We start from the raw sequence: 8,122 nt of genomic DNA on the forward strand, positions 1-8,122 counted from the left end.
ACTTACAAATATAATATATAATAAATACTTGACTCCTTTAAATTTTTTCAAAAAAATATATCATAAAATACTACTTCTATTTTACAGTGCCTGAATAATATCTCATCACAGAAGCACAATGGAATCTTTTAGAACTAACTAAATAAGAATTCTATTTTACTATTCTTGAATAATAGATGATTTAAGAAAGAGAGCGTACCTTGTATCTCACTTTGCAAGAACAGAGGATGATCAATAACAGAACCAACTTGACTGAATGAATTTATCGAAGGATCATATATTTCTGATTGGTCTATATCATCCATTTTAATTTAAAACAACACAAATTTATGTAAATATATATTTGACAACCAAATATAAAAAAAATTAATGATGAAATAAGTAATCAATTAATTATTTAATAATCAGCGTGCAAATTGAACATTAAAAATGTAATAAACTACGAAAACCAATCTGAATTAACATTGATTTATTAAAAAACTAAATATAAATAAAGCTTAATGCACATTCAAGAACAGTTTGATTTTTTTAACATTAAAATAGACTTTGTTTAATTATTTTAATCACTCATACTAATTGTCTAGGTTCGAATTAGATAATCTAAATCACAATTAGAATCATTTTGTATTTTCTTAGACTTTAATGACTCTATTGGTCCATAGCATTTTCCAAAATTTTTAACCAAGTCCCTTTTTTCTTTTTTATTTTAATTGAGTCCTTGCACCATTTTTTTTTAATTGGCTGCCAAGGCTTTGTTTTTCTTTCAATTGAATCCATGCAGCATATTTTTTTGTTGTAAATACGTCCTTATACAATTGAGCGAATCAATATCAAGAGTGGCCTAATTTAAAAAAAGGAATTTTTTCTGAGGGACAGAATTGAAAGAAAAAAATATTATATGCACCTAATAGAAAATTTCAAAAAATTAGAGGACCGACAGAGTAATTAAATTTTTTTCTTAATATGCAATTATTGATTATGACACCAAATTAAAAAAAGTTTCAACAAATACCCGTCGTGTATTATATAGCTAGAAAAGTTAATTAATTAACTAATTACGTGAATCTAACCACATAACCAAAAAACTTTTCATATTATCGAAGACAAGAGTAAACCCTAATTAAACAGTTTAATAACCTCTAGTACTTGTGTATGTTTGAAATAACTATATAAATTAAACCTATATAGTGATCCAAATGATTCTATAAACAAATTTATCATGGGATTAATTCTTTCAACCATATGCGGTAACTGGTCAGGCTTACGCTAGCTAATTTAATTACCTTAAGTAATTGTTCGCTTTGAATCAAGGATTAACTATTTTAATCACTTTCAGCCATGTAAACAACAAGAACTAAACAAGTTCACGATTATGTTACGTAATTTAATAACAACTTATCACAATTTAGAATAATTATATCATTTTTTATTTTACAAATATTAATTGAGATGTCAAATTAAAAAGAGACCAAGTACAGAAGTCTCCTGATATGTTTAATTAGGAATTCTATGAGTTACTAATAGTTAAAGTAAACCTTTTAGGTATAAGAGTGTAAAAAAACAATAATAAATCAATAAACGAATGTGTTATTAGATATAAATCAAAAGAACTTAAAATATAATTTAACAAAAACAAAATTGGACAGGGATAGAATACTTAAAGATATTATTGTACCTGAAAAAATAAAATTTGAACTCTGATAAACATTCTGGGACACTTCAACTAAATTTTCTAAAAGATAAAAATGAACAGAAACATTGGAAACATAAAATAAACAGATAAATTATTAGAAACATAAAGATTAACTACAAAAATATAGGTAGAGCAATAAAAATTACCCAAATAATCATTCAAAGAAACAACAGGCGTCGACGAATGGAGGACCTTTAAAGGATTAGAAAAGGAAAAGAAATTACAAAGACTCCCATAGGTATAAAATCATTGAAAATTGAAGCAAAAAACACTAAAAATATCACGAAAGTCAATTCAATACTGACCTTTTGCGTTTCGATGGTGACTTTGTGTTCGCTTTCTTTTCAAAGAATTTCTCCTATATTCTCTAGCACGAACAGAATTCTGAGACATCTTTGTTACGCGTACTAAACAAAACAAGAGTTTGAAACATAAACCACAAGAACTACCCCTAATTCATTTCCAAAAAGACATCCACATTGTTAAGTACCTATAGGCAACAAGTATTAAAAAAAGGGGGTGGCTGGGAACAGAAATTGTGAATCTATTCCCTGACAGATTTTATTTCTTTTTTGGGGGGTGTAACTATTGAGGTTAAGTTTATCAAAGGTAAACACACCAACAAAGAACTTATATAACCATGCACACCTTTGATAACACAGAAAATGAAAAAAATAAAGTATTATAATCAACACCAATAACTAATTGACATGAAAAGATAAAGTTGTACAACAATAAATAAATACAAATAAGAACTGCTGCATTTTATTAAAATATTCATAGTGATATACACAATTACATATGCCTATCTCTCCTATGATAAGGAGGATTCCAACAACTGACTACATATCCTACTATGTAACCTAAAGAGGCTACAATAATATTGAAAATATGTCCAATCCCTAGCAAAGTCACTATTACAAAAGAAGGAGTTGAGAATAGACCTAGTTGGCACATGACCCGAGCAAACACAAAAGGAAAACCCCTATATCTGATAATCCTATTTGTTGGACATAATCCAAAAAAGTCAAATCAAAATAGCATCTAGCTAGCATGATTACATTTCCATCTATTTGATCACAAGCCTTCCTAAATACTTATAGATATACTATATAAAACACATACACCTAGACACAGCAGCTCAATTCCACACCTTAAATCAAACTCCATTAACCTTGACAATCTTGAACCCACGCCCATCTGCATCAGCAGCCGCCTTTTCAAATTGGGGATTCAAATTCCTCTTGCCCTTCGAGGTCACAACATCATTTTCATGAATAAGCTTCTCTCCATATTGGGAAGGTGCATGGAGAACGTGGGACAACACCTCCTATGACAAACAAATTAACAAAAGCTATCAAACTCACTCAAGAATACAAAAACCATTCAGAAATAACACACATAGGAAGGAGAAAAAAATATTATGTAACAGCACCTGAGTTTCTTTTTCTGGTGAGCTAAGCAATATATCCAGTTCAGTAGAAAGATCATCACTAACAGTATCATTGCTAGGTGTTTTCTCATCTTTTCCATCTTCACCATTAATTAACGTAGAAAACTCAGTCCCTCCGAAAATAGCAGGTTATTTTTCAGCTAGAAAATCTATAAGAACTGGGGATTTAGATAAAATTCCAGAAGACTCACCAGCAACTTTCTCACTTTTGATAAGAGTCTTTGATGACTCCTTCTTAATACCAATATCTCCTTTTCCACAAGGAACAGATTTGGGTAAATCAGGCTCCTATTCATATGGCATAAAAGTTTAAAAATACATAAGACCATAAGAAAAATTTACGACAGCACAATAAAAAAAAGGAACAAAACATGAATTTACACAATTTAAAAATAATTATATGTATATGTAACCTTTTTTGGAGTAGACTCGTCATCAGCATCATAATTGGGAAGTTCAAACATGGCAATAATGGTGGGATCATCACATATTCTCCTAACTCGGAAAGTGCGATAAAATGTATCATGTGGGACACCTTTGGTATCAACCTTCAGCAGTAACTTCTTTCCAATGAGCCCTTGGAATATGGGAGGATAAGTATCCCCACATACAAGCTATTTTGAAAGTAATACATAAGAAATACAGACTTTAAATAACACATATCACATCCCATAAAGTGAACAACACACAAAAGAAAACTAAGAACATACACTCGCATCTCTTTGAACCTCAATAAACAAGTTAGCACATGATTTCTTAAGCAAATAAGATGCCTCACGATCAAAGAGAAGGAAAATACCCTCCCCACTATGATCTTCAACTGTTATTTTAATTTTAAATCTGCAGAGAGAAAAAAAAAGGAACACAATGATTCGGAATAAATAATACCAAGAAACATTATTTTTATAAACAATCCACAAGACAAAATGAAAAGACATTTTGAACAAAATTTCTGACCTTGGAGTCACATTAGTTATGTGCTTCAAACAAAAATCACAGTAATATGCACCATTTTGAGGATAGATACCCTTTCCACACACACAAGCAGAATACCACCAACCTCTATCCTCAACAATACCTTGGATTGTACCAAAAATGATAAAAGAACCCTCCTATGCAATCGGCATTTCAAAATTTGTTAACAATATGAATGAAAAAACAGATCTGGAAATTGTTCTTTGATTTGACTTATTTTCAGTTCATTTGTGTATAAAATAAACTAAACACAACTAACTCAAAAGAAGACAACCTGATTGTTATCTTGAAGCTCTTCAATAGTACATTTTCTAGTTAAACGTATGAAATCATCTTCCAAGGAGACAACTTTACCCTCATTTGCAATAAACAGTGGCTGGGTACCATTGCACCTTGCTCAACCATACTTAAAAAAAAATTATGCAAATACTTGTACTTGTTACTCCAGATTGGTTGTAAATAAAGCATACAATAAAAATCAACAAAATAAACAATGCTAACCTCTGCCTAAATTCAACAACTTCAGGAAGATCAGGATTAAATAATATTTGAGTGGCATACATCACATTTTGAAGGCCTACTTGACCTACACAGCAACACAAAAAGAGTCTAGCAAAGTTTATTGGAGACAACACCTAGAGTAGTAATGAGATGTACAGAAAACAAACAATGTACCCCTAAAGAACTTGACTTTTGCAAGTTGAATGACTACAACAGGCTGCTCCACATAGCCAGAGGCAAGAAAATGATTTACTTGATTAACATAGTCCCCAAACAATGCACATCTCACTGTAAGACTAAAACTCAAAACATGACAAAGAATGAAACAGAAAATTAGGAAAAAAGATGATTAAAAAATAATCACAAACCAGGAGAAATGACTCAATCAACATACTCTTTTAAAGTTAATTCAAGCACAATCATTTTCACAATTTTCCCCTCTTTTGCATATTCTTTCTCTTCTCCCACTGAAGTTAAAAGACCAATGACACCTATTCCAAATAAACACAACCTATTAAATATTCAAAGCATTTGTTAAAAAAATTTGAATAACAGCAGACCAAGAAGATAGACACACCAACTAAAAAATCATAATCTTGGGTCATGTTCAGCAGCTCAGAAAAAGGAAACATGTTGAAACAAGTCTTAGGGATAATATCTTCATCAACAGCTACAACAGTGGTTCGGTGAAGGAAAACCAATTTGAATTCATGAGAAGTTGCTCTATAACTACCATGATTTGACACAACAGTAAAGTATGCCATTCTATAAACTTGACCTTCAACTATATGATCCCTAAACCTATTAAGGAGTGGTTTCTTAACTGTAGCTTGAATTTTTCCACACTGGAAATCCAACAAAAGAACAAAATCAAATTAGTGAAACACATAATTTAAAGTTGAAAACTTAAAAAACAACAAGTAACACCATATTTAAAAGAGAAGCTAATAGGGGCTAACATGCTCATCAAGGAGAATCATCTCCATTGAGTTAGGAACCTCATGATTCCCAAAAAAGGGTACAACCCAAAGCCTTAGAACCCTAACTTTCAACCTCCAAGCCTCTCTAGGAGGATGCATCTTAGAAATCATATCAAATGGAAGAGGCATTGTAGAAAAAAAAAAGAAAACAAAGGAGGTAAACAGAGTTGATGAAATAGATCAAATATAAACAAAAAAATTCTAATGTAGACAGAGCTTAGGAGGAAATAGAACAAAGCAGAATGTTTGTGCATTGAATGTGGATCACCAACCATCCTTTTATAGAAAAAATCCAGGGCTTTAGGCTCACCTTTTTTAATTCAAATTGAAGATGAAAATGGAGGGAAAACAAAATATGAGTCCATATGCATCTCCATTCAATGCCATAGAGACAACAAATCAGAGGGGAAAAACCTGAACTAACACAAAAACAGGAAAAACAAGTGAAACTTTCAAGAAATCAAGAAATAGGGACCAAAAAATGAGATATCACACCATACCTGCTACAGTGCACCTACATATCATTACACCATAGGGAAGGCAGTCATGAGGTTACCCCAAACAATGATTGTACTCATGGCAATGAGAGTTGGTAAATGTCTTAGGTAGGGATACATTGGAAACAGCAAATGAATGGAAAAAAAAGTATAGACAAACATCAATAAAAATCTGTCAATCACATCAACATTCAGGAAATGGGTGAGATTGAAACCTCATACCTTGATAATGATTGCCAAATTTCCAATGAAGAATATATAGCACAACCTTATTATGTGTGCAGAAGACATTTTCATGGGAAGACCAGCTACTGGATAGATTTTTCTTTGGATAAAGAGATGTGCTAGTTAGATAAACAATACCATGAAGCCATTTTACTCGCACAAGGCCATTCTTTTCTCAATGAACCTCTTAAGTTCAGGGCAAAGAGCTATATGTCCATCCAACAGCTGATATATAAAATAATTTTTACACAAACAACAAAAAAATGTAATGCAATTCAGTTAAACTTAAAAAATAAATAAATGACCAGCAGGCTATACATCAATTTCTGTCAATCACATAACCACCAATAGAATACATTAGCTACAAAACCAATTCCTTGATAATGATTCTCACAACCCACATGCAACCAGCAATTCACTTTAGGTAAACTTAATGGATTTGATGGACATAGCTTAAAAAAAAAGAAAGAAAGATTCATCAATGGGATTATTGAATCAGAATTGAAATGGGAATGCAAGACTTGAACGGGAGAGAATGGAATTGGGAGTGCAAAACTTGAATGGGAGTGGCAAAAGCATATTCCTTTATCAAAGAAGCACAAAAATTCATGACAATAAGCTCTACTTCTATGCAACAGGCGAAATAAATCACCAAGAAGCTATCAATCAATTCCTATCAATCACATCACCACTCATCAAATAGACTACCTAGAAGAGAATTCCCTAGTAACACAAACAGTGGAGTGATGCCATCTGATTGTGAGAAAGCCACTTCCTTCCTATCAATCACATCACCACTGACCAAATAGATAGAAACCCTATACCTTGATAGGGATACCCACATTTTTAGTGAAGAGTGTATGGCAGAACATCATTATCCGTGCAGAAGAGATCTTCAAGGGAAGATAACCTACTCAAGGTATATGTTTTTGGAGGAGGGAATTCCTAGTTAGACAAAAAGTTCTTTTATATAAACAATAAAAAAATGGAATGAAATTGACCTAAAATCAAAACATATAAATAAACAACCAGCAAGCTATACATCAATTTCTGTCAATCACATCACTACCAATAGAATAAATTAGGTACAAAATCCATTCCCTCATCATGATTCACACAGCCCACATGCAACCACCAATTCACTTGATCTAAACTTAATGGATTTGTTGAATATACACAAAATAAAAAAAAAGATTCATGAAATTTTAATATTGCATTCAATGGGTTTACTCTCAATATAATTATGAGAGTGCTTCATAAAATTTGGAGTAATTACCCAAATCAGTCCCCCAGGATTTTAGAATCGGACATTTTAGTCCCCAAGAAAAATTAATACATGGATCAGTCCCCAAGGTTTTATTCCGACAGACAAATCAGTCCCCAATTCATTTTTCGGTAGAGTAATTACCTAGATCAGTCCCCAAAGATTTTAAAACCGGACATTTTAGTCCCCAAGAAAAACTAATGTACAAATCAATCCCCAACTTTTCTCTCTATTAGACATAATAGTCCCCCGTCCAAAAATAAAATAAAATAAAATAATTATTATTATTAATTGCACAATAATATTGTACTATATTTTTTGTATTTTTTAGACAAAAATAATGATAAATTTATTCATTAGATTCTTATATATATATATATACACTCAATAATAATAATAATAATAATAATAATAATAATAATAATAATAATAATAATAATAATTAGTTTTTCTTGGGGACTAAAATATCCGTTTTTAAAATCTTTGGGGATTGATCTGGGTAATTACTCTGCCGGAAAATGAACTGGGGATTGA

The 8,122-nt window shown here is 31.4% G+C and overlaps 1 long non-coding RNA gene across 1 annotated transcript; it reads right to left on the minus strand.

Annotated features, from left to right (window-relative positions):
• LOC110267261 lies at positions 3,404–5,689 on the minus strand. The gene is made up of 5 exons (XR_002354657.1): positions 4,797–5,689; positions 4,623–4,707; positions 4,104–4,527; positions 3,857–3,986; positions 3,404–3,760 (listed from the first exon to the last, which is right to left on the minus strand). It is a non-coding gene; the product is annotated as an uncharacterized LOC110267261 (long non-coding RNA).

This window comes from Arachis ipaensis, chromosome B09 (genome assembly GCF_000816755.2).
Source record: "Arachis ipaensis cultivar K30076 chromosome B09, Araip1.1, whole genome shotgun sequence".
Classification (NCBI taxonomy): Eukaryota; Viridiplantae; Streptophyta; class Magnoliopsida; order Fabales; family Fabaceae; genus Arachis; species Arachis ipaensis.